Source organism: Olea europaea, chromosome 1 (assembly GCF_002742605.1).
Source record: "Olea europaea var. sylvestris chromosome 1, O_europaea_v1, whole genome shotgun sequence".
Taxonomy (NCBI): Eukaryota; Viridiplantae; Streptophyta; class Magnoliopsida; order Lamiales; family Oleaceae; genus Olea; species Olea europaea.
This window is the reverse complement of record NC_036237.1, coordinates 11082979-11109447: the sequence shown is the minus strand read 5'-3', so window position 1 is coordinate 11109447 and position 26469 is coordinate 11082979. Positions and strand designations below refer to the sequence as shown.

The 26469-nt window shown below is 33.2% G+C and overlaps 1 pseudogene; it reads right to left on the bottom strand.

Annotated features, from left to right (window-relative positions):
- Positions 1-954: 954 nt before the first annotated feature.
- LOC111404308 lies at positions 955-7210 on the bottom strand (annotated as a pseudogene).
- Positions 7211-26469: the final 19259 nt, after the last annotated feature.

Below are 26469 nucleotides of genomic sequence, written 5' to 3'. Positions count from 1 at the left end.
CCACAGCTTGCACCACCACCACCACCAATTGCACACAACCAACAAAACCTGATGCGAACCCTGTAGCAATGGAAACTACGAAACCCACAACGAGATTAATGCGGAACCCTAGAACGCCAATACTAACCCGGTTTTGGATCTTGAGCCCCAAGAATTGAACCAAGAAACCCTAAATTAGCGAAGAACCTAAAACCCCTTGATTACAATTAAAAGAACCCACGATCCGATTGTTTAGAACGCCACAAGAAATTGAATCTTGATAAGTTCCAAGATTGTTCAAGAAGAGCAAGAAATTGAAAGAACAAATTCTCTCTCTATAATATTATTCAAGCAAAAGTCCTTACAATGAAAAATATTCTCCTATTTATACTAATGAGTAAAAAACGTCCAAAACCCATCAAATTATTGTAATAATTTGATTTCATAAGAATTCTATCGAAACTAGGAAATTCGGAAAAAAATAAAAAAATGAATTTTTTTTCATGTTTTTGTTCTATGCGGCCGCATAGAACAAGTCCCTGCCCCCAATATTATCCCTGAGGCCATCTATGCGACTGCATAGGTTGTTTAACTATGCGGTCGCATGGAACAATCTTCGGCTTCATTTTCTTCAATCTTTATCACATTGATCCAAGTCTTTTCGGCCCTCGACTCCAACATGAAACTTGCTCCATTTTGCGCCCCGAACATTATGTCTTCATTGACTTGCTTGACGAGCAATCCCATCGCTTCTTTCACTTGCTTCATCCTCGATCGCATCATCGGTCCACCTTCGACGATCAACGGATCCTTCTCGTAACTTGACGCTTGAGTTGTCTTGGTTGTTGACGCGCCTTGATTCATATCATCCCCTCCCTCTTCGAAAGGATTCGTCCTCGAATTTGAACCTGCATCGAAAAAAGAAAGATCAGCGACATTAAAAGTAGCTGAAACATTATACTCACTAGGTAAATCCACTTTGTATGCATTGTCATTGACCCTCTCGATGATTTGAAGCGGTTCATCGCCTCGTGGTTGCAATTTTGACTTCCTCTATTCTGGAAAACGCTCTTTTCTGAAATGCACCCAGACCGAATCTCCAGGCTCAAATGTAATGCGTCTTCTTCCTTTATTTGCTTTTGATGCAATCAACTTTCCTTTCTCTTCGATCTGCATCCTGACCTTTTCATGGAGTGTTTTCACCATCTCGACTTTTCGTTTCCCATCCAAGCTACCTCGTTTATGCACAGGCAAAGGCATTAAATCCATAGGTGTTAGTGGATTAAAACCATAAACAATTTCAAAAGGAGAAAATGAAGTAGTAGAATGTGTAGCTCGATTATATACAAACTCTATAAATGGTAAACACTCTTCCCATGATTTCAGATTTTTATTGATCACTGTCATAAGTAGTTGAGTCATAATTCGATTAACTACCTCAATTTGTCCATCTGTTTGTGGGTGACAAGTTGTAGAAAATAATAACTTAGTTCCTAACTTACTCCACAGAACACGTCAAAAATGACTCAAAAACTTCACTTCCCTATCAGACACTATACTTTTAGGTACTCCATGTAAACGTATTATTTCTCTAAAGAATAAGTCTACAATATTAGTAGTATCATCAATTTTATGACATGGTATGAAGTGCCGTAAGAACTGGAAGACTCATGTATGTACGGTAACCCTCTCTTCCGCTACTGGCTATTTTCCTAAAGAATAAGTCTGCAATATTAGTAGTATCATCAATTTTATGACATGGTATGAAGTGCTATCGACCATTACAAATATTGAATCCCAACCCCCTTTTTGTCCTAGGCAAACCTAACACAAAGTCCATAGATATGTCTACCCAAGGTTCATTAGGTACAGGCAAAGGAGTATACAAACCATGAGGTTGAACCTTAGACTTAGCCTTTTTACAAGTTATGCACTTCCACATATTTGTTCTACGTCATGTCGCATTTTAGGCCAATAAAAACATTCCCCTAACATGTCTAAAGTCTTTTGAACCTCGAAGTGTCCCATTAAACCACCCCCATGTGCTTCCCTTACCAATAATTCACGCAAGGAACAATTAGGAATGCACAACTTATCTTCCCTAAACAAATATCCTTCATGCCTATAGAATTTATCAAATGCACCTTTGTCACATGAAGCATAAATACTAGAAAAATCACAATCAGATTCATACATGCCCTTAATATGCTCGAAAACAAGTAATTTAGTACTTAATGAATTTAAAAGCACGTACCTTCGACACAACGCATTAGCAACTATATTTTCGTTACCTTGTTTGTACTTGATGACGTAAGGAAATGTCTCGATAAACTCCTTCCATCTCGCATGTCTTTTGTTCAACTTACCTTGACCTCGCAAATGCTTTAAACATTCATGATCGGTGTGTATCATGAATTCCTTTGGCCATAAGTAGTGCTGCCAAGTCTCCAATGCTCGAACAAGTGAATACAGCTCCTTGTCATATGTCGAATAATTCAATGCTGCCCCACTCAACTTTTCGCTAAAGTAAGCAATAGGTCTCCTTTCCTACATTAACACTGCTCCTATACCTATTCCCGATGCATCACACTCAACCTCGAATGTTTTATCAAAATTTGGTAATGCCAAAACAGGTACTTTACATAGCTTATCCTTAATTGTGTTAAATGCAATTTCTTGAGATTCTCCCCAATGGAAACCTACACTCTTCTTTACTATTTCAGTCAACGGTGTGGTGATGGTGCTAAAATCTCTTACAAATCGCCTATAAAAACTAGCCAATCCATGAAAACTCCTAACTTCAGTTATAGTTTTAGGTGTTGGTCATTCTTTTATAGCTTTTATCTTTTCTTCATCAACTTCCACCCCGTTAGCACTAACAACAAATCCTAGCAAAACAACTCTATCTATGCAAAATGTGCACTTTTTGAAATTAGCATACAATTGTTCCTTTCACAACACAACAAGCACACAATTTAAATATTCTAAATGCTCATCTAGGTTTTTGCTATAGATTAAGATGTCATCAAAATAAACTACAACAAATTTCCCAATAAAAGCACGCAAAACATGGTTCATTAAACGCATAAAAGTGTTCGGTGCATTAGTGAGTCCAAACGGCATAACTAACCATTCATACAATCCATACTTAGTTTTAAACGCCGTTTTCCATTCATCACCCTCCCCCATGCGAATTTGATGATACCCACTCTTAAGATCAATCTTATTAAAAATGTAAGCACCATGCAACTCATCAAACATATCATCTAGCCTAGGTATTGGGTGACGATATTTTATCGTGATATTGTTGATAGCTCGGCAATCCACGCACATTCTCCAAGTCCCATCCTTCTTAGGCACTAGCAAAACAGGTACAGTACATGGATTCATACTCTCCCTGACATAACCTTTGCTCATCAACTCCTTCACTTGCTTTTGAAGCTCCTTCATCTCCTCGAGATTGTTTCGGTAAGCTGGTCGATTCGGTATGACAGTTCCAGGTACAAAGTCAATCTGGTGCTGGATGCCTCTGATTGGTGGCAATTTACTTAGCATCTCCTTAGGAAACACATCGTCGAACTCCTGCAATAAAGACTTAACCAAACTAGAGAGAGATGTGTTAGAATCTTCAAAATTGAGGAGGGACTCCTTATACACTAACAATATCATTTGCCTATTATCGCTCATAGCCTTTTTCAACTCACTCTCTTTTGCATAGAAGTTGACCTTTGGCTTTCTCTCCGCTCAGCTGACTCTTTTTCTTTCCTCTCAACTGACTCCTTTTCTCTCCGCTCATGTGGCTTCTCTCTCTTTTCTCCACTCTCAGCCACCTCACTATTTTCTCTCTTGTTGATGGTTTCACTATTGCCTCTCCTTTTTCCCGACTCTCTTATTCTCTTGTCTTCCTCACTTTTCAGCTTGATTTGATCTCCATACACTTGTGCCGGTGCTAATGGCGCAAGAGTAATAGTCTTCCCGTCCTTGACAAAGCTATAATGATTCCTATATCCATCATGTGTGACCCTTCTATCATATTGCCATGATCTTCCTAACAAGATATGACCCACATGCATAGGCACCACATCACATACTACTTTGTCACAATAACTCCCAATTGAGAAATTAATTAAAACTCTTCTATTCACCCTAACTTTCCCACTTTCATTCAACCATTGCAACTTATAAAGCCTAGGGTGTCTTAACAATACTAGTCCTAAATTCTCAACTAAAGTTGTGCTAGCTACATGCGTGCAACTCCCACCATCAATAATCATACTACATACCTTATCGTTGACGTAACAACGTGTGTGGAATATATTTTTTCGCTGCTGCTCCCAATCATCTACTTTGACTTGAGTGTTAAGAGCTCTCCTTGACACCAACGATTCCCCAATAGCAAACTCCAATTTTTCTTCTTCTTCAACGTCCTCCAATGCAGGCATGTCCTCAAACTCTCTTCACTTTCACTCACCACCTCTCCATTATCCAACAACACCATTACCCATTTATTTGGGCATTGAGAAGAAATGTGCCCTGACCCCAAGCATCTGAAACACTTGATGTCTCGATTCCTTGATGGTTGTGAATCTGTTTTGGGTGCTGTTTTGCTAGCACTTTCTTCTTTCCCTTTCTGCCACTCATTCCTACCTTTAGGTACAGATTTATCACCTTTGTTGTTGTTGTTCCACCCTGATTTCCAAGAAGGATTAACACTCGAAGTTCCTAACGGCTGCTATCTGCCCCTTTCCTCTTCAGTTGTCTCTCTACCTTCATAGCCACATGCAACATGTCTTCCAACTCCACATAATGTTGCAACTCCACTACATTGGCAATTTTCCTATTCAACCCATTCAAGAATCGTGCCATGGTAGCCTCCCGATCCTCCACCACATTGGCCCTAATCATGAGTATTTCCATCTCCTTATGATAGTCCTCTACACTTTTCAACCCTTAATATAGACCTTGCAGTTTTTGATGGATCTCTCGATAATAGTGGCTAGGAACAAACCTCTTTCTCATCAATGACTTCAATTCCTCCCAAGTCCTGATTGGTCTTTCCCCACTCCTACGTTGTGAAGTAATCACTTGATCCCACCATGAAATTGCATAGTCACTGAACTCCAAAACTGCTAACTTCACATTTTTCTCCTCCGAGTAGTTAGAGCACTCGAAGATCATTTCAACCTTCCTTTCCCACTCCAGGTATGCCTCGAGATCACTCCTTCCTTTGAATGAAGGAACTATCATTTTTATATTTTCCAAGTTTCCATCCAACTCCTCCCCGATTTTTTTTCCGACCCCGTCTGTCGAACTTATCACCTCTATTTCTCATCCTTTCCATCCCAACACCGTGAAATTCATCTTCGTCCATGTCACTCCGATATCCATACTCCTCTCGCCTTTCCCTCCTAGGCTCCCATCTATCTGGTCCTCTGGCATTGGATACATCCACTCGATTCCCCCGACTAAGATTAGCCACCGATGTATCTAATCTATTCATCCAAGCCTCCTACTTCTCCAACCTATCTCTCAATCTCCAAATGCCCTCTCAAACCTCTACACCAAATCCTCCGATGCATTGTTATTATTGCCTTGTCGATTTGATTTTGATTCTACCCTTTCTGACATCCTAACAATTAAAAATTTAATTTTACTGCTTTACCAAAAGTCACTCGAAAACACACAAGGGCTTTTACCCTCTATTAAGCTCACCTCTTTGCCTTTTACCACTTAGTTCTTTCAACAATTGCTTCTAGGAACAATCAATGAACTCGATCAATCAATCAAATCGTGCAGAATTCCTCAAATCGGATGTGACTCAATAATTGTAACAAAGGACTCAAAGAAAACTCTTAAAACTTGACTTGAATTGAAGGAATGAAATGATTCAATGTGTCTAAGTAATTTAGAAATGATATTGAATAATAAAAGTTGGTATTTGACGGATCAATAATATTTAACAATTTTTTTTTCAGATTCGAAAATCAATAACAAAGTCAGCGAAGATAACGAAAACTGATTTGGGTGAAAATTGAGCCCAGAAACGGAATTTGAAGATTTTGATGAAACTTTTGGATCAAAGGATCAAGAAAACCTTCTAGACACAAGAATAGAAGGAATTGAAAAAAAAATTAGAAAACAAAGAATATAACCTGATTAAATTGGAACCTGGCTTTGATACCAACTGATGCGAACCCCATAGCAATAGAAACTATGAAACCCATAACGAGATTGATGTGGAACCCAAGAACGCCAATACTAATCCGGGTTTGGATGTTGAACCCCAAGAATTGAACCAAGAAACCTTAGATTAGTGAAGAACCTAAAACCCCTTGATTACGATTAAAAGAACTCACAATCCAATTGTTTAGAACGCCACAAGAAATTGAATCTTGATAAGTTCCAAGATTGTTCAAGAAGAACAAGAAATTGAAAGAACAAATTCTCTCTCTATAATATTATTCAAGCAAAAATCCTTATAATGAAAAATATTCTCCTATTTATACTAATGAGTAAAAAAGTCCAAAACCCATCAAATTATTGTAATAATTTGATTTCATAAGAATTTTATCGAAACTAGAAAATTTGGAAAAAAAATAAAAAAACGAATTATTTTTTCATGTTTTTGTTCTATGCGGCCGCATAGTGTTAATCTATGCGGTCGCATAGAACAAGTTCCTGTCCCCAATATTATCCCTGAGGCCATCTATGCGACCGCATAGGCTGTTTAACTATGAGGTCGCATGGAACAATTTTCGGCTTCATTTTCTTCCGTCTTTATCACGTTGATCCAAGTCCTTTCGGCCATTGACTCCAACATGAAACTTGCTCCATTTTACGCCCCAAACATTGTGTCTCCATTGACTTGCTTGATGAGCAATCCCATCACTTCTTTCACTTGCTTCATCCTCGATCGCGTCATCAATCCACCTTCGACGATCAATGGATCCTACCCGTGACTTGACGCTTGAGTTGTCTTGGTTGTTGACGCGCCTTGATTCATATCAAAACCCACCCCCAACAAGTAACCTTCATTGCCAACATCACCAGCACCTCATAAGCACGGCCAACATGACCACCATTACCAGAGCTGCCACCACTACCAATTGCACACAACCAACAAAACTCACCTCAATCTTTTGGGCACCAAATCTAGACCAAAATTTTCCATGATTGCGACCAAGTTTTCCGTAGATCCCTCATCATTCACTGCTATAGCAACAGCACTCATGTCGCTCATAGTGCATCGTTGTCATATTGCACAACAGTCATTGCTGCTATGCCATTCACGACGATGTCACACAGCAACAACGACTCGTCTTCATAGCAACGACAACTACGGTGGTGTCCAACCAAAGTTTTCGATAGTTAAGATAAAGTGATGGAAGGAGAAGGAAGATGTTAGAGAGGGACAGGAGACAAGGTAGAGAATAGAGAGAGAGAAGAGAATGAGAAAATGATTAGGATTTTGGATTGGTGGTTGGGTTGGGTATATTAATTTAATTTTTGTAATATAATTATTAATATTAAAATTTAGAATTAATATCTAATTTTTGTATAAACAAACTTTAAGATCTGATTTTTGAAACATAATTTTAAAAAATCTAGTTAGGTGTAATTTGCATAATATGATATCATAAGGACCCAAAACAGACCCACTTAAGTGCACAGTATTCTCTCTCTCTCTCTCTCAAATTTGGGCAATTTACACTAACTAGTAAGGGAAAATATAAGGGGGTGAATTTTGAAAATATTGTTTTTTGTTAAATATTACAATATAAATTATATTTTAAAAAAATACAATAAATCATATTGTGGCTAATTTTTTAAGGCAAAATTTGGAAAACCCTATATTTAGTAAGTTATATCGTAACGCTTAATGTTAAAAAAAAAATACAACAATGGAGAACAACACAAGAAAGAAGGAGATAATATATCAAAGAAAGATTTGAACAAGAAAATAATCTCACTATCTTCAAACGTTATCTGTCTCCTTTCCAATGCTTTTATAGATTTTCAACAAATAATTCATAGGATTAAACAAGCATTTAATGAAGAACACCAAAAACAAAGTGTTTCTTCAAATGAACAAGTGAAAAGGAATATAGATGACTATGTGAAGAAACAAAAGTTCTATATATTATGGATGAATAAGAAATTAATTTTATATGATTTTTCATGGCAATTTCTCTTGATCTTTGATCACTTATTTATAGGTCTTGACAAGTTCTCACGAAGTGGTGTCAAAATTGGGTTGAAATGCCACCAATTTTAAATAAAAAAAGGGTAAAAAAAATGGCCCATAAGAGTAATATTTTCCAAATGGCCTCATGCGACCACAGGCCCAAAAGGCCTATGCGAAGCCACAATTTTTTTTTTCCTCAATTTCAATTCACCCATTCACAAAATTTTGAACAACAATAACAAAATTCTAACAATCCACCACTTGCTCAAAATCAGTGTTACTCACATAATTAAATATCAACACTTGTGTGTAAGAACTAGATATCGTTTGATTTGAATCTATTCCTACTGTAAATCTCATAAAGTATTATCAGAATTTCAGGTAGCTAGAGTGTTTTGAACTAGTTATTCTTTGTGACAATACCGATGAAATTACATATACAAGTGTTAAACTTTTCACAAGTTCCTCTAACTCACTTAGAGTTAAATATGTCCTTCAACTAATTCATTTTCATTGAACTTTTAAAGAGAAAAACTCCAACTCTCTAATGAGGCAGCACTACCTCGAAGTTTACATAGGTGAAATTCTTCCACTATCTTTGTTACTTTTAGAGATACTTGTACCCAGTACTGAACTTCATTAAGAGTTTTATTTTAACTCATCCCTCTACCAGTAATAACCAACAATATTTTCCAAACATTTAATAGTGTTGAAATCCATCTACTTATCGTTATTACCCTTTGAATCTAAATATACCAGTTTAGTATACTTTTGGTAGGATTGTTGTCATTGGTGGATCTATTTGAGGAGTTTCAATCTCATTTTACTTAATGTTGATCTCACTAACACTTTCGTAAGAGGTTTGGTAAATAAATCAGTTAAGTTCTCACTAGACTTAACATATGTAAGAGAAAATACGCAATACTTGATTAATTTTCTTATCACATAAGATAGGTATAGAAGAAGTCTCTTTATATTTAAAGGTATTTCATATAATAAATCCCTTAGCCACTCAGCATCTTTCCCTGTTTCGGCCAATGCTACAAATTCCGACTTCGTAGTTGAGTGAGTAATGCAAGTTTGTTTATTAGATTTCCAAGAAATTGCACCACCTCTAAGAGTGAATATCCAACCTGAAGTGGACTTATTCTCTCCTCAGTCGATATCCAACTTACATCAATATATCCTTCCAAGATTTTAGGAAACTTTGTACATTGTAGCCCAAGGTTTTTGGTCTTCTCTAGATAACCAAGAACCCTACGTTTTCCAATGTTCAAAATTTGGGTTGTTAGTAAATCTACTAAGTTTATTTACAACAAATTCTACATCAAATCTTGTATATTATGACGCGTACATAAGACTTCCAATTACACTTGCTATTTTCTTTGAGTTATTGCTCTACCATCATTTTCTATCAATTTGATATTTGGATCTATGGGAGCATTAGTCTCCTTAACGTTCAAGTTTTTGTATTTATTTATCACATTCTCAACATAATGTGATGGCTCAATGTAAAACCCCTACTCTCCCTTTTAACTTTGATACCAAGAATAGTGTCCACTTTTTCAAGATCCTTCATTTTGAACATAGAGGATAGAAATCATTTTGTTGCCTTGATCGTGTCTATATTGTTGCAAATGATCAACATATAGACACAATAAAGTAATTATATTATCATTTACTTTTGTGTAGAGGCAAATATCTACCGAATTGTTATTAAATCCATTTGATATTATATTAGAGTCAAATTTCTTATGCCACTTTTGGAGGCTTGTTTCAATCCATATAATAATTTAATTAGTTTGCACACCTTATGTTCATTTTTCGGTAAAACGAACCCTTCTAGTTGTTCCATATAGACCTCCTCTTCGAGATCTTCATTTAGGAATACCGCTTTGACATCCATTTGATAAACATGTAAATCATAATTAGATGCTAGAGCAAATAACGCTACAGCAAAACTATGATTTCGCAATAAGATTTTTTGTGACATACAAAAAGTTGTCACAATAAGTGACTTAATGCGACACATTTTTAAAATTTGATGCGAAGATTGTGATGAAAAAAATAAGTACAAAAAAAATAAGACAACATAAAAAGTTGTCGTGAAATGTGAGAAGTTGCAACAAATAATAAAGAATGTCGTCAAAAATATAATGAAGCAAGGCGCCAAAATATTTTTGGCGGAAAATTTATGGCGACAACTTTTTTTCTTGCAACAAAATGCTTGTGATGCAATACTGTCTCCTTTTAGCGATAAAAAATATTTGTTGCTAAAAATTCTATAATTGGAGGGAAAAAAAGGCTACAAGAAAATTTTTGCAACAGACAAAAAATATTGTAGTATATTTTTTACAATGCTCACCCATATATTGTAGACTCTAATATTGTCGTAGAGTTGAAGGATACTGCGACATGCAATGCATGCTGCAAAAGTCCTTAAATGTAAGTTGTTTCAAAAGTTTTTATGATGTACTTCATCCGTTGATTTTATTTTTATTTTGTAACACTCTTTGCTTATTGTCTTAACTTTTTTCAAATGTAAATTTTTTTTAATAACTATTTTTTTTTTGTCTTGCTAAATTTTTATATGTAATACAAATTTTTAAAAATTTAAATTATTTTTTATCAAGAGCAAAATTTTTATAATAAAAGCCATATAAAGAAGATAAAGATGTTGAGAAAAAAAATAAATAAAAAATAAATAAAAATAAAAGAAGAAGAAGAGGGAAATAGAAATTTTCCCTCCAAATACAAGAGCCAAAATTGAAATCAAAATCTTATACCCAATTAAATTTCGTTATTCATAGGAAAAAAGGAAAAGTTGTATAAAAGGAATTTTATAGAATTTCAAATGTATTTGAAACAGAAAATTTATCTCCTCCCAAAAGGAAAAAGAAATATTAGAAGATTATATCCATTTGAAGAAGAAAAACATCCATAACTCAAAGAATGGTTTTGTACAAAAAAAAAATAAATGGTGGAGTTTTGCACCAAAACCTGGATTTCAATTAGCCACCCTGTTCCAGATAAATAATTTTGTAACCAAAAAAATAAATATATTAAATATTTGAATATTAATAAAAAATTGAGAACATGATAAATTCCATTTGTAAGATTTTATCATGAATGATAAGGTGATAAGATTTAAACTTCAAGTAATTAGATAGGTATTAACTATATAATTAACTATCATGTTCCTTTTACTATAAACCTATGTAATCCGTTTGGTAATTTAAGGCCTATTAACCTATAGTAATTCAAGGCCTATTAATTTTTATTTGATGAACTAACCTTTAGTAATTTCAGGCATATTAATTAAATCATGTTAATTTTTTATTATTTATTTATTATTATAATTATTTTTAACAAATGAACCTATAGTAATTTAAGGCCTATTAGGTCAGGTTAATTTAAAATTGTAGATCATGCCCGCAAAAAGGTACATGCAAAGAAATTGTACATGAAAATTTGGCAACTCTTGGTGCATGTTTGGAAAAACTTATTGCTTTTAATTGGTCAAATTATGTTTTTATCTCCATATTTTGTGTCTAATCGGGTGAAACGGAAGTGATATGTCCAATCGATTAAGTTTTCGTTTGCCTTTCTCTTCTTACATGTTTTGTCAAAATAGAAGTCAATTATTGGTCCCAACACCGAGCAACATGGAAAAAAGGCCATTTGTAGATAATGAAGAACTATAACACTAAATTGCTTGCGAGTTGCGATGTCTGCGTCCATAAGAAATTCCGAAGCCACTCATTATTAGTGATAAAACTCTGTGCGAAGTTTTCTTCTGTGATAAAAATGACAAAGAGATGTAACTTCAAGTCTTTTAGAATCTTTAATCTATCTTATTTTTGAAATAGCCAATTGACATTTCGTATGAAAGTCGCAGCCAATTGCTACACCCTTATCCGAGCCTAGATAGAGCCTTAGCATGATTTGAGTTGATGTAAGACATAATAGAAAAAATGTAATAATAAAGGGAAAATTTTAGAACTCAAATTGGCCTTGTAAGACCATTTCGAAAAGAGGACGAGACGAACAGTACTCATAGATGTGCGTGTGTGCGTCCAACTCTACTAACAACGTTTGTGCGTCTATCTCTCTTAATTACCGTATTGTTACCTCTCAACTTTGTGTATACCCTTCCTTTCTTTCCCACGCCAGTCGCAACCCATCATCTCCAATTAAGCCACCATCACCGACCAACATATAATCTCACAATCCTTGAAATTTTTTAAGCCTTACATTTTTTAAGTCGCTCTCCTAGACGCTCTCCACAGTATAAGTTCAGGAGCCACCCACCGCCCATGAATCGACCACCTCCTAATCTGCACATAGGACTAACGTGACTCATTTTGCTTCATGATTAAATTAATTTCTTTCTTGATTTATACAATTGTGTTTACCCTTTTAGGTTTAGTTTCCATATAGCTTTTAATCTGATTTTTCAATTTATTGTTATATGTTGATAAATCATTCTCCTTCAAGTTGTGTTGAGGTACACTTGTGAGAACCTGGTCTCTTCTTTGATCTCCTGCCCCATTCAAAGAAAAAATTGAAAAAAAAAAATCTTGACCCGAAATAAACATTTTGTTTGATCCTTAATTATCTGTATTTTTTAATGATGTTAGGAGAAAAAAAAAACCCCGTGGAGCTAATATTGTTCAATATGAATAAATTTGATTTTTTTTATCATTATGATCAAATTCTACAGATCAAGGCTGCAAAACATAAATGAACTTGAGGATTAAAATGCATTTTTTGAAAAAACAGGGGCCTTGATAACCTACATTATTTTAAAGTTCCCTGGACCAATTGGAATGGAATCAATTTGAATTAGACTTTCTTTGAACAAAAACCGGCAGAATGAAGACAAAAGGAAAAAAAGGACTCCTTTTAAGTGCCTGCCTGCATAGTAGATAATTTAGATGGCATAGGGCAACATTCGTACAGAGATACAAACGGCACTCGACAGCTATAGACATATAAACGGAACGATGGCCGGCAATTGGAATGGAAAAACTGTACGGTGCAATTGGAGAAGAAAATCTTCCAGATTTTTGTGTAAAACTCCAACGGAGAAGTCGATTTTTGTGCAATTCCACAGCAATCTGGGAGGAGGAGTGGATTCGGCTCGTGAAACACATCTATCGGGAAAAGCACTATGTTGTTGGCGTTTGTAGAGAAGGGTATTTCATCTCTTTGCAGTTCCTGTTTGACTTTCTCAAGTAATTGGTGTTGGTTCCATTTTTTCGACAAGCTTCAACTAAGGTACTCCATCTCGCACTGTTGCGTAGATAGTGTATGTGATTCTTGCAAACGTTTTTGCTTCTAAATTATTATTTGATTTTTTATTAATTGAGTTATTGTTGGGAATTGAATTCTTGAGTTCCTGAGGTCAGGGGCGGACCCAAGGGTGGTCCCCTAGGGTCACTTGACCCTCTCGATTTTTCAAGTTTTTTTTTTTTGTCTGAGTTTTTGGGCTCACTATGGAATATCAAACGAAGTTAAAATATTGCATTCTTAATATCATTTTAAAGTAATCACGACCTAGTATTTCAAATCATTAATATTGTGCGAAATGGCCAATCGTAGCAAATATTACGACGCGTCAAAATAGGTCGTTCTAAACTAATATTTCAAGAGTTTCGATAACAAGCTAACTTAAAAAAAATTTCGACGATTATACGCTGGCCATATCCATAAATCTTCTATATCCTCTCAAAGTTCATTTCGAGAATTATATGATAAACATATCGAATGATTTAAATGAATATCGAAAATAGTTAAACGTACGTCAAACATGTATGTTAAAAAGAGGCATATAACTAGTCTTTTTTGAAAAAAAAAAAATCAATTATTTTATTAATATTTATTATTTTTGCGTGAAAAATTTCTCAATATAATTTACTTTATTTTGTTAGGAAATTTTATAAGTGGTATGACATCAAATTTTATTTTTTTGGACGTAAAAATTCTTAATAAAATTTTTATTACTTTATCGAGGTTATAAATTGTTATACTACTTTTTCATCTTGATTATTTTTATATTTGAAAAAAATTTATATATAAAAAAAATTCAATCATTTTTCGAATTTTTTTTATTATTGTTACCTTTTCCTCTTGATCAATTACGTTTTTTTTTTTTTCAAATGACGTCAAAAATTTTATTAGGAAATTTATTAGATTATTTTTTTTTAAAAATAATTGATTGAGAGAAAAAAGTAACTATAATAAAAAAATCCTAAAAATGATCGATTTTTTTTATATATAAAAAAAATTAGATGTAAGAATAATCAAGATAAAAAAATAGTATAATAGTTTATAACCCATATAAAATAATAAAAAAAATTTCATCGCTTTTTTTTTTTTAAATTTGATTGTGACCCCCTAATGTAAAATTTCTGCATCCGCCCCTGCCTGAGGTTTCAGGGAATTGAATTCTTGAAGTTTCCGGAAATTGAATTCTTGAATTTCATATAGTTGGAAATCAAATTCTTGAGGTTTCGGGAAAATAGTGAATTCCCCCTAACATATGAAAAAAGCAAAAGTCGTCCTACACTAATAAATCATAGTTAGATTTCCACTGGAGACTAATTTTACCAATAGAAACCTGAAGAAGAAAACCAGAAGCTATGCGTTAACCTTTGGCTTTTTTGCCTTATTACAACCAGTGTAGTGGGCTAGTTAGATTCTGAACACTGGCTAATTTAGAAGTTGAATGACAAATTGAAAACAAGAAGTGAAACATATCTCAATATTCAAGAGGTAGAAACAGAAAGAGTTGCAAGGAAGCTTTTTATTTGTTTAATTCTTGTATAAATACAAAGACATACGAGTTGGATTTTGATTCTTATACTATATTGCAGTAATGTCCTTTTGTTATTGTTTTCAAATGTGTTGAAATGAAAATTAGTAATAGTGGTGAGGTTTACATTATTAACAAATTGAGATATGAGGTGCGTCTACTAATATATGTTGAAATATTGCAACTGTCCAATAACATATGTAAACATTTACTTTCACATTTACAGAAAATATTGATTCTGATCTAACAGACGATGTAATAATGTTCTGTCAACAGAGAAAAATGAGTTGTCAGGACGATGACATGCTACTGTTCCCAAATTCTGTTAAGGTTCTTGAAAGTTTCCAATAGTATGCTAATTCTGGTAGTTTAAGGTACAACTTTTGTGGATAAGGAGAGCAGATACGACTACTGTTTGATTAATCTCCTGTTCTTGGCATTTAGATTTCCCCCATGAAGGAATAAGACACCGCTAGGGAACAATTATGGGTCCACGTGCAAAACTTTTTTATTTGAAGATTATGTGGTTGAAACGAGTTCAGGAAAAATGAGTTTTAGAAAATAGGAGTCCTATAGGGCATAAATAAGATGACATCAACTACAAGTCATAACAAAAGATGAACCAGATTATAGGTTGTAGATATGATCTGCGATTTAGTTAATTATGATCAACGTGTCTACACAATTTTGCAAGTTTGTGAACCTCCTTAACACTATATTGGATAGATGAGATATTGTTTTCCGGTGTCTTGTTTCCCTTTAGTGTAAATTTTTAGTAAATAATATGTGACATTGTGCACAGAGTTAACCGAGGAGAGAACAATAAATGTCCATTTATAGAAGTAGAATAGCATTATAGGAAAGCTTAAAAAAGTAAAACTGAAAAGAAGGCCGTGGCCATAAATCATTAGCTTTTACCCAAATGGGAGGAGTGTTTGTTGCATTTGCAACGAGGAAAGACATTGCAATATCTTCACAATTCAAAGTACAAATTCAGGTGCTTTTGTGAAAGAAGGCAGCTTTAGAGAGAACCATGCTATATGTATCAGACCCAGGTTACAACCCTCAAGCAATTTGACAATATCACTCTTTGTCGTGTGCTTTGTGATGCCACTTAGTCTCCCATAAACCAAACCTGACAAAAGAACAGAGTACAAGTCTCAAAAACTTAGAAGGGTAAAACTCCATCAGCTCTGATTTCATTTTTACGAAAAAAAAAAAAATTACCAGAGCACAAATTATCAAAGCATTTTTTTTTTTTTTTTTTTTTTTTGGTCAGGGAAAAAATTAGGAAGTCTGGGCATAAAACACTGTTTTAATTCCCCTCTACGATTCTTTCTGCAATTCTTGTTTCTTCATTATTTTGTTTTAGATCCCGGGCATTTATTTTATTCCCTTAAATTTTTTCCCTATTATAAAAAATAAAGCAATAACTTCCTTTGTATTGCTTGGAGGGGATTGTTTCTATATACTTAGATATGGATACATCTGCCAGACTAGTAGATAATTTAATGCTTTAAATTATTGGATCTTTCATATTAAATCATCGAGAAATATAAGAATTAAAGCGCAAGCATACCTGAATCAGACATGATTAATACAATATGAATTTCGCGGTATGATCTTCCAAATCTACACACAGTCTCCTTTTCCTCTCTGTGATGGGATGCAGTAGAGAATGAATAATACGTTGCATGTGATCTGGGGATCATAACCTATTTATATAGGGATATGCTCTTTGACCTAATTCGGCCCATCATAGAATTAGGACTTGAGCCCGGTCTCTATACATAAGTAAATCCATACTTTAATTTGATACATTAAAGCCCAAAATCGAAGCTTTATTAGATCACTTTAATTGGGCTCAACCGAATTCGATAGCCTATAATTTAACACACAATTATTCACACATACAAGCCCATCTTTAATTAAAAATTCTTACAATATTCAATTCAGAAATTCTAGAAAAGCTTGAGAATTTTCATATAGTTTGATTAATTGCGAATATGAGGATGAAAATCGTAAGAAAAGATACAAAAGTGAGATAACTCATTTAGTGCGCACATACTAACACAAAAAAGATAGGAGAAAAGAAAGCATGAAAGTTAAAGCCATGATATGATGTTGGGACAAGAAATGGAATGCATTAATCAGTTAAATTACCGAAGTTCAAATATTCCAAATCTTTTCTTAGCTTGTGTAATTATCTGAAACTTTCTCTTCGATTGTTATTTCGCATGCTAGGTAGAAAGAGCCCATTTTTGCACTAAACTCGCAAAAACAAAATTTCTATAAAAACAATGCATCACCGACCCCTCCATCCTGATCACTCAGGGTATTGTCAGGGGATGGGGGTAAAGTTAAAAAAAAAAAAAAACACAGAAAAGAAATTGATGGAATACCTGACTTGCAAATGCTTCTTTTCGACTCAGAAGAGCATCCATGGCAAAAAACTGGTTATCAAACAAGCTGTAAAACTTCTGGTAGACTTGGTTTCTGAAAACATTACAACATATATGATAGACCAAAAGTCAAATTCTACATTTTAAAGAGATTAGATAGAACCAATGAAGAAACATATATGTTCCTCAAATTTTATAATAAGAACTTCAGTTTCCATACGTGAGAGTGCCTGCAATACTAAAGCCTCCAATGTTCTTGGGAAGTTGTACTGAAAAATGCAATCATTTTATTGGAGGTTAAGGCACGAACAAAACAAAAATTAACAATAGGAGCAGTTTCAATCTACAATTAATTCATCTGAAATTGGATACTATATGTAGGGAACAAGTTTCAAAGAATGACAAGGCAAAAGTAGTAAACCCGAGCTCGAGTTAAAGAAAAAACTAGTGATAGTGTAACGAGAAAACAAAAATTTTCAGCCAAAAAGTAAGGTTGATAAAAGCAAATAATAATACTACTTGTACATAATAGAGTTACATAATGGTTTACATACATGTGAGATATCAAAAAAAGAGTGGTGAAAGTTTTTTTTTTTTTTGGTTGAAGAAATTCTGACCCAATCATATCTAATCACATCATATATATGTAAGTTATTATATAAACCATTATGTACATGTAGTATAACCAAAAAGAAAAATAGCCAACTTCTCCAATTATGCCCAATAATCCATCCAAAATTCCAGAAGTTGAAGCATTACCAGATTTGACATATTACTACTAAAGATTGTCATGTCAATGAAATAACAACTTAAATAATGTTATTTATTGATTTTAGCTTGTCGAATACCACTTGTAAGCTACTGAATCATCCATATGCCAAATTTAGAATATGACTGGGCAAAAAATACTAGATTTCAAGTCATCAAGGTCTTCCTCAATTTCTCCCTTCATTCCTTGATTTTCATCTTTGAACATGATCAATTCTTTCCATCCCAAACTGACACTAAAGCTCTTAATGACCTTCTATGTCTCTTCCAATTTATCAGTTATATTGTGCAGAAAGTTGTTGAAAAAATTGGTGATTTGTGCATAGATATTTATCATAATATAGTCAATTAGACAATACAAACATAATTCAACAATAATTTAATATAAATGGAGAAGAGGGTTAGAAATCAAGCCTTGAAAGTTACGTCGATGATGTTGTCCTAAAGTCGTGTTGCCTCCTCTTTGTGCGGGTTCTTTTGGCACTACAAGGCTCCAAGATAAACCCCATGTGGCTCTTCTTCTATGGGCACGACCATAGGGAGATAAAGAACGAGCCTTTATCGAGATGCCCAAAGTATAATATAAAATTGTAGAAAGAATAGTGTTTTAAGTGGGTCTCTCAAATTATAGAAATGACTCCATTTTATAGTGTAAAGCTTTTTCCCCCACAATAATGAGAATTATGCTAATTAACATATAAGTTACACTATGAAATTATGAGTTTTCATTTTGGAATTAAACCTAGAAATTAAAAAGAAAACTGAAAATTAATGGGCATTAGTTTTGAAAGATTGAAACTTATATTATGTTACAACTCATGCTGCCATAACGAAAATTTCTATTTGCTTATTTTATGAAAAAAATAAAAATAAGAGGATAAGACGGTCTTGTCATCGATACGTTGAGTGACAAAATTGATATACTAAGGAACATATAAGTTACACTATGAAATTATGAGTTTTCATTTTGGAATTAAACCTAGAAATTAAAAAGAAAACTGAAAATTAATGGGCATTAGTTTTGAAAGATTGAAACTTATATTATGTTACAACTCATGCTGCCATAACGAAAATTTCTATTTGCTTATTTTATGAAAAAAATAAAAATAAGAGGATAAGACGGTCTTGTCATCGATACGTTGAGTGACAAAATTGATATACTAAGGTCAAATGACTTCATTAAATTGTTGTTAAATTGGGAAACTGCAACTTGTCCATTTCATGAGTCAATGTTAGATATTATAATGAATGAAACTATATTTTTATTTATTATTAATATTTTTTTAATTATGTTCAAAGCTAGACTGGCGGCTGGTGACTAGACTTTTTTCATCTCCAGGTTCAAATGCGGATCACAATCCTAGCATAATTAGACTCCTTCAAAGTGGATTGAAGTCAAAAAGGTACCAAAATTTTTTATAGGGAAGATAAATTATAGTTATTGTGTTTTCAATTATGTGCAAATAGAAAAATATATTTTTTGGTGTTACACAATAGAAAAATATTTTATTGTTAGAACTCGTTTATAGTTGACAATTAATGAAAACCATAGTTCAAAGAGATAAGGATTTTTTTCCCCAAATTAAGAAATAAAAAATTTGTGGTTTTTTTGTTTTGTACGATTAATAAAGAATAGAAGACTTGTAAGGCCTCAAATGATTGATGTTAAGCCACACCAAACATGGCTTCCACACAATTTCACAATAAAATATTTTGTGCGTAATTATAAAAATTTTCCCTACTTTTAACAACACATTCAACCAACATTTGTTGAGACATTTACATTTGATGAGACCCACAATAATATATATATATATATATATATGCCCTAATTTGAGCCACATTATTTTTCTTAAAATGTATTTTTTAATAGTGTATTGAGAGGAAATGTGTGATTAAAATATTTAAAAAAAAAAGGTTTTGAATTTACGTGTAATATTATTTTATTGAAGAATATATGATTGAAATGATGTCAAATTACTGTCTAAAAATCTATTTTTTTGAAAAAATTTGCTCAAAACATGGCCATATATTATCATACATTTGATGAGATCCACAACTAATTTTCAACCACACATTCAATTAATATTTATTCAAATCTATTAAAAACTCTATTTTTTTTTAATTTTTTTTTTATCTATATTCGCGCTTGCTTATCAACTCTTCTGACTTCTAAAAATATATCCACTCCTTATATCAACAATACTTTCAAGAAGCAAATATCAACCATAACTTGTTCCTACGCTAATGACTTTTCTTTCTCTTATCATCAACCTAATCACTGCTCTTAAATTTCTGCAAAGCACTCTCATTCACATGTCAAAGCAAGAAAAAAGTGAAACTGCATCAGAACATCGGCCATCGCCTCTACTCGTCCCCGTCCCAATCGACTTCAGCCCAGGATCAATCAACGGTCGAGATCTACCAATGGTGGAATGCAGTCGCATCATAAAGAAGTTAGGATCCAAAGATAATTTCAGTTTCTGTGCAGTGTGTTTGAATTTCATCAGCGGATGTGATAAGGTTAGAGAGTTGGGAAATTGCTTTCACGTTTTTCATAGGGAATGCATTGATGCTTGGATTGATAAAGGCAAAGAAACTTGCCCTATTTGCAGATCAAATATGTTGCCTGATGATCAACGAGAGAAGTTCAAGTGTAATGGAGAAGATCCATGGAGGAGAGAGAGAATGATTTACTTGTTTGGTGAGGATTTGAATTTCCATTAAATTGTGTTCCCTCGACCAATGCCGTTAATAGTGGCTCAAATTTTTTAGTGTTTTCTCGTGGCATTTCCTTTGAGACCTTGGATTGCTTAAAAAAGTGTATCACATAAACAAAAACGGACGTTGTTTAGAAAAATTCATCCCTAATACAAGTTGATTGAGACAACGTCAAGCTAACGTGACGAAGTAAAAGTAGACAATGTTTACAGCTTTGCCTAGATCTAAGGACTCGATTAAACGGAGGTAGTTGACAAATTTAAGAGTTTCTTTTTCTCTTACATTAAACAAATTTGAACTGTACACAGAATTCAATGAAGATGGAAGTTAAACTTGACTATCTATTTATTGTAAGCGCTATACTCTAGATCCAATTGACTTTGGACATAAACACTTTTAATATATAGTTGACACGATTTATGACAGATCTATTGTTTAAATAATTAATATTCAATTGAATTAAATAATGAAGTTCGCAGATTCAAATCTTAATAATTTGTTGATCGCAAGGAGTTGTAATTGTGAGATATAAATTACATATGATTAAATCTTAAATTATCCGTGGTCGTAAGTAATGACGAGATACGAATATCGTTATTATAGATAGACCATCACGTGTGACATTTCTTACTTATGAAGTAAGTAGCTTATCTCACAAGATATAATCGATAATTGGGATTGACACGCTTCAATATCTCGTAATTGATCGGATCATATTGATGAATGGATTAGAATTTCACTGTAAATGAAAAAATTTAGTTTTGTCATACCATGTGACATTTCCTATCATATGTATTGTATGATACATTGCTATATGTCAATTTGGGACGGAGAACATGAGTAGGTGATAAATTAAAATGTTGTTTTAATTTATCAATTTTAATTAGATCAAAATAATAATTCACGTCACTAGGCATCGTAATTGAAAATCTGATGGGTTACACACAAAACGGAGAACTGGAAGATTGTGTTTTACCAATTAATTAATTTAACAAGTTTTGGATAAATTAATTAATTGAGTTACTCATTTATTGATCCGGATTAATTAATTCATGGACCGAATTTAGGTAGCTAGGATTTTGGATCTGTAGAAAAAATTCATTATTCTTGCTAGTATAAGAAAAACCCTAGTTGTCACAATCTATTTCTCTGTGTGGATTACCATTCGAGGTTGGACAATTGGATGATTGTGGGTGGCAGATAATGTTGCTGGAACAAAAGAAAAAGCAAAAGGTTTGCATATCTCTTCGAATGTACATTTTTATCACAATTTCTATTTAAACACAAAGAGATCCTTAATGGGAATTGAAATTTGTTTTATTTTCTACTGCGCATTTTAAGTAGATTCCCAACAGTGGTATCAGAGTCAGGTTTGTGTTTGTTCGAAATTGTTTAACATCTTTGTGCAATCAAAAGTTGATTGTTATGCTTTTTTCTAGTTTCTAGCAATTCCGAAGAAATTTGATTTTTATATTTTTTGAAATCTAGTTCAGAAACTTAAATAAAAAAGAGGTGGAATGGCCGGCATCAAAAGCGCCGTCAACGAGTGTGCGAGCGACACCCAGATCTACTGCACTCGGTAGCTGAGGGGGGCGCGACGGCAATGGTCGCCGCTACACAAAGCAACAGCGACGACCGTCGTCGTTGCTAAAGGGTGCAACACCGGCTGCTTGCTGATGCAGTGCGCAACATTGCAGCAGGCAGCCCACGCGCTACCGTCGCATTACGGTAACGGCGCCGACATCAAGGAAGCAAATTGCCGACGCCGCCAAGAAGAAAGGAGAGAGAAGCAAGTCACTAGGGTTTTCAAATTTGGGGTGATGGAGACGGGGGCTTCCCTTGAAATTTATGAAATTATGGGAAACCATCAATTAAAGAAAAGTGTCAACTTGCAAACTTTGAATAAGGGACTATTTTGCATTATTTGATATTGATGACTCTTGCTTGCAATTTCACTTAAGTGGTCGGTGTGTAAATAATAAAATGAGGGCCTTTTCATAATTTGAGAAATTGGAGGGCCTATTTGGTATTTTTGAAATGGGTCAAATAGAAATTTTTCAAATGTGTTTTGAATTTAAATTTTGAAGCGTTTTAAATTTGATTTTCAAAAGATGTTTGACCGGTATTTTCAATTTGATCTAAATTAAAATTTTATTTAAATTTGACGACTTTTCACATTTTGTTAAAATTGGATTTTAACTTAATTATTAAACTTTGACCCTAAATTGAATTTTATTTTATTTCGGAGTGTTGTCCTAGATTAAATTATTAATTCATATAAATTAGAGTTGGACTCTAATTTAATACTTATTTAAAATTTGATTTTAATTAATTATTTACCTGAATATATTCTAGAAATTAGAATTGGATTCTAATTTGACACTTAATTAAAATTTGATTTTAATTAAATTATCTTGCCCTAAAATTTTTCTTAAAATTAGAGTTGGACTCTAATACGTTGTTCAAATAATTAAACAAGTTCGTCCTAAAATTTTGGAATTGGAATTGGACTCTAATTTTGTTATTTAATTAAAATTTATTTTAATTAAATTCAGCCGCTTTAAATTTTGAAATTAGAGTTAGACTCTAATTGAAATTTGATTTTAATTAAATAGTCTCGCCCTATAATTGTTGAATTAGAGTTGGATTCTAATTCAATATTTAATTAAAATTTGATTTTAATTAAATATGTCTGCTAATTAAATAATTGATTAATATAATTAATTATTTATTTAATTGTTCCAATCCATTTGTTTAAAATAGTTTCGACAACCTTAATTGCTAGAAACTTGAAACTGTTTGCATATAATATTAGATATTATATAGGCATATATTTATGTGATGAATATATTATTAGTGAACGATTATGGATTCGACCATGTGGATGTATTGAATGATTAATTTTATTCTTGTCGTTTTATGAGCCTAAGAGCTTTTAATTGTTTTGAATTTGCAAACCCGTTATTATTGTTAATATTATGGGCCTTTGAGCTCTTAATCATATTGGGCCTGGGAATCCATTATTGTTATTGTTACCATGGGCCTGCGAGTCCAATTTTATTTAACCTTGCATGCCAACTAGTATAGAATACATGTTATAGTTGGACTAATTAAAGAAACAAGAAGAGAATGAGACCATGGAGATGGTGCATTGATACTGATCAATGCAATACTCCCTAAAAATTGACCAATTAATCTTCCTTATGGCTCGAAAAGACTAAATCATAAAAGTCCATAATCGTCCACATTATTATTATATATGTGTTTATTTGCATGGTAGATTTATAATAAAATATATATGATTATTACGATGAGACCTTTGAATACAATACCCCTCAATAAAATATTAAGTTACATTTTATATTCTCCTTCCATCATTATAGTGAAAAATCAGAGTCCTCAATCGATCTCAACATGTTGAGTACACTCAAGGTTGATCTATTATGGATATGTTTGACACCATAAAATATTAGATATTTCTGAATGATGGTTTTAACTTAAGTAAAATTTATCTTTTGTTGAGCACACTCAAGAAGATAAATTTAAAGGCACGTCATGCTAATACATAAGATGTGTGAAGACAAGGAATTGTCAGCTTAATGATCTGGAAGTTGTATGGAGATACAATTGATAATGGTATCTATCCAATTATTTTATTAAGGCTTGTTGAGTAGACTCAATATCTTAATATAACAAATGGAATCCCAGCCCACTAGGAGTTAGGCATGGATTCCATATATTTATGTGAAAGTGTCATAAATTTAAGTTAAACCGTGGGAGTATAATTAATTTAATAAAAATTCATATTAAATTAATTGATGTATTTTATATATTATTTCTTTCCTTTCGTCATTTTATTGAATCATGATTAATCATATGTATTTGAATAGCATAACTGGATGCCAACGAAGTTTCAATTGGCCGAAATGAATTTCTAGACTCGTAAATTTATCGACATCCAGTTCGTTACCAAACTAAATCTTCTTGATTGGCACCGCAATCTGAGAATTGTTCTCAGGCATGAAAAAATTGATTACGTCTTTTAGTAGCTCTTTCCAGAGACACTTGCTGATGACTCAACTAAGGAAGAGATGACTATTATATCAACACAGTGATGACAATAGTACTGCAACATGTGTGATGTTTGGATTACGTCACTCGAGTCACAAAAGCAACTTGAAAGTATACATGCTAACGCATGATTTTTCATTTCAAAGAGTTGTATGATAATAATCATGTGTGAAAGGATATGAGAATTTCAAGCAACTGTACCGATGAGGAATCCTCAGTTAATGCTCGTACACTAAAGATAATTGGCATTGAGAAGTTGTCTCAATTAAGTTCAATCGTTAACCAGGAACTAAGTATTGACTTAGTTCTGCAATCTCTGTCAAAAAGTTATTCATACTAATTATGAATTATGATATGGATAAACTTGAATGCACATTCATTGAGTTGCTGAACATGCTTAAGATTGTTGAGCCCAACATCAAAGTTAGTAGTGGACAAGTCATTGATTTCTCTAAGGATATTAAGAGGAAATAAAAAGAGGCTTTGGAAAAGCATCCAATATGGTTAATACGGTCAAAGCAAAGGACAATATCAAATCTAATGACCCTTGTTTTCATTATAGAATGAAAGGTCAGTAGAAGAAATATTGCATGACTTACATCTATTTCATGAGATTCTTAGGTATTTGATATCAGATGTGGATCTTATGTTTATACAAATATGGAGAAATTAAATAGAAGTAGACCATTGCAAAAAAGAGAAGTTGACCTACACGTTGAAAATGAGCAAATGTTGTTGCATTACCTGTAGAAGTATACTTCTTGCCTTTGCCTTTTGGCTTAGAATTGAATTAGAGAAATGTTGCTTTGTACCCACCATAGCTGGAACATTAGAATGAATTTCATGTTTGGAATTGAACTATTTTGATGTCAAGGATAATTGTTGTTCCTGTTTACTTGATAAAGATTTTAATGGTTATGGTAAATTACAAATTAATATTTATATTCTATAATAAGCATAGAAGTTGAGAGGCGTAAAAATTATAATTTGGATAACATCTAAATCTGGCATTGCAAACTTGGTTATATAGATGAAATTCAATTTCAAAATTACATAGAGATATATACGTAGAGCCAATTGATTTTGAATCACTTGACAAGTGCAAATTATGCCCGTTAGGCACAATAACCAAATCTCCTTTTACTTGAAAGTGAGAAATATCTGCATAATTACTAGTCTAGTACATAGTGATGTATGTAGACCCATGTCAATTAATGCTAAATAAAGTTTCTCTTACTTCATTACATTTAACGATGACTACTTCGGAAATGGCCATGTATATTTGATGAAAGTCAAGCATAAAGTTCTTGAAAGATTCAAGGGATTCAAGTTAGCAATACAAAAATAAATAGGTAAAGATATTCTTACACTAAGATCCGATCGAGGTAGGAATATCTTAAAGATGAAATTCTCGATTATCTAACAGAAAATGAGATTCTCTTACAGTGGACTCCTCCATATACACTGCAACATAGTGGTGCATCTGAAAAGAGGAATCGTAAACTATTAAATATAGTGCGATTAAT